We start from the raw sequence: 2,779 nt of genomic DNA, 5'->3' as shown, positions 1-2,779 counted from the left end.
AATATGCTGAAAAAGAAATGCCCACCGATAAAAGCCAGAAGGAAACTTTCTGTGAAATTACTCTAGGTCACGTGAAATCCACTCGCACAGTCAAGCTTCTGTTTTCATTTAGTACTATTCTAACACTGTTTTAGGTTAATCAGCTAAGGGATAATCGGGAGCGCTTTGAGGCTTACAGTGAAAACGGAAATATCTTCAGATAGATACTGGAGAGAATGTTTTCGAGGAGCTGCTTTGTGACATGTGAATTCCATTCACAGAATTACACTTTTCTTCTCATAGAGGATTGGGGAATCGCATTTGGAGAATAAGCTAAAAGGTGACATTTGGAAGAATATGGATGGCTATGGTGAAAAAGGAAATATCCTCAGGCAAAAACTGGAAAGAAGCTTTCTGTGAAACTGCTTTGGGATAGATATGTCTACTCATCTCACATAGATAAAGCTTCCTTTTCTTATGAAGATTTGAAACTGCATCATGGACGAATTCGCGAAGGGACATTCGGAGCACATTTAGGCCTGCAGGGAAATAGGAGATAAATTTAGATGAAAACTGGAGAGAAGCTTTCTGAGAAACTGCTTTGTGATGTGTGCATTCCACTCAGAGTGTTATACCTCTTTTCTCATAAGATAGTGTTTGAACACTGTTCCTGTAAAACTGAAAAAGTGGTATTTTGCAGCGCATTGAAGACTACAGCAAAAAGTGAAATGTCCTGAAATTAAACCCAGAAAAAAGCGTTCCAAGAAACTGCTCTGTGATGTGTGCATTCATTTCAGAGAGTTAAAGCTTATACTACGTTGCTCTGTTTGAAAACGATGTCTTTGAGGAATCTGTAAAGGGATATTAAGAGGCGCCCCGAGGCTTGCTGTGAGAAAGGAAACATCTTCCAATGAAAACTGGATAGTATCTTTTGCAGCAACTGCTTTGTAATGTGTGTGTTCAACTCATAGAGACAAATCATTCTTTGGATTGAGCAGTTTGAAATCACTGTTTCTGCGGAACATGAGAAAGGACATTTGGGAACACGCTTAAGAATAGGCTAAAAAAGAAATACCCTCTGATGAAAACCAGAAGGAAACTTTCCGTGAAACTGCTCTAGGTCACGTGAAGTGCACTCGCACAGTTAAGTTTCTGTTTTCATTGAGTAGTATTCTAACACTGTTTTTGGTTTGTCAGCTCAGGGATACTCGGGAGCACTTTGAGGCTTACAGTGAAAATGGAAATATCTTCAGATAGATAATGGAGAGAAGATTTCCGAGCATCTGCTGTGTGACATGTGCATTCCACTCACAAAGTTATACTTTTCTTCTCGTAGATGATTGGGGAATCTCTTTTGAAGAAAAAGCTACCAGGGGATATTCGGTAGTGTGTGGATGGTTATGATGAAAAAGGAAAGAGCCTCAGACAAAAACTGGAAAGAAGCTTTCTGTGAAACTGATTTGTGATAGACATGTCTATTCCTCTCATGTAGATAAAACTTTCTATCTGTTATGCTGCTTTGAAACTGCATCATGGAGGGAGCGGAGCAAGATGGCCGAATAGGAACAGCTCCAGTCTACAACTCCCAGCGCGAGCAACACAGAAGACCGGTGATTTCTGCATTTTCAACTGAGGTACTGGGGTCATCTCACTAGTGAGTGCCGGACAATCGGTGCTGGTCAGCTGCTGCAGCCCGACCAGCGAGAGCTGAGGCAGGGCGAGGCATCGGCTCACCTCGGAAGTGCAAGGGGGAAGGAAATCCCTTTTCCTAGCAAGGGGAACTGAGACACACAACACCTGGAAAATTGGGTCACTCGCACCCCAATACTGTGCTGTAAGCAAACCGGTACACCAGGAGAATATATCCCACACCTGTCCGGGAGGGTCCCACGCCCATGGAGCCTCCCTTCTTGCTAACACAGCAGTCTGCGGTGAACTAACCGCAAGGCAGCAGTGAGGCTGGGGGAGGGGCGCCCGCCATTGCTGAGGCTTAAGTAGGTAAACAAAGCCGCTGGGAAGCTCCAACTGGGTGGAGCTCACAGCAGCTCAAGGAAACCTGCCTGTCTCTGTAGACTCCACCTCTGGGGACAGGAGAGAGCTAAAAAACAAAAGGGGAAGCAGCAGAGACCTGTGCAGACACGAACAACTCTGTCTGACAGATTTGAAGAGAGCAGTGGATCTCTCAACACGGAGGTTGAGATCTGAGAAGGGACAGACTGCCTTCTCAAGTGGGTCCCTGATCCCTGAGTAGCCTAACTGGAAGACATCCCCTACTAGGGGCAGTCTGACACTCCACACATAACAGGGTGGAGTACACCCCTGAGAGGAAGCTTTCAAAGTAGGAATCAGACAGGTACACTTGCTGTTCAGCAATATTCTATTTTCTGCAACCTCTGCTGCTGATACCCAGGCAAACAGGGTCTGGAGTGGACCTCAAGCAATCTCCAACAGACCTATAGCTGAGGGTCCTGACTGTCAGAATAAAAACTATCAAACAGGAAGGACATCTATACCAAAACCCAATCAGTATGTCACCATCATCAAAGACCAGAGACAGATAAAACCACAAAGATGGGGAAGAAGCAGGGCAGAAAAACTGGAAATTCAAAAAATAAGAATGCATCCACCCCTGCAAAGGAGTGCAGCCCATCGCCAGCAATGGATCAAAGTTGGTCAGAGAATGACTTTGACGAGATGAGAGAAGAAGGCTTCAGTCCATCAAACTTCTCAGAGCTAAAGGAGGAAATATGTACCCAGTGCAAAGAAACTAAAAATCTTGAAAAAAGAGTGGAAGAATTGA

This window comes from Colobus angolensis, unplaced genomic scaffold, assembly GCF_000951035.1.
Source record: "Colobus angolensis palliatus isolate OR3802 unplaced genomic scaffold, Cang.pa_1.0 Scaffold333, whole genome shotgun sequence".
In the NCBI taxonomy this organism is placed as follows: domain Eukaryota; kingdom Metazoa; phylum Chordata; class Mammalia; order Primates; family Cercopithecidae; genus Colobus; species Colobus angolensis.
The sequence above is the reverse complement of the archived record's forward strand: the minus strand, read 5'-3'. Positions refer to the sequence as shown.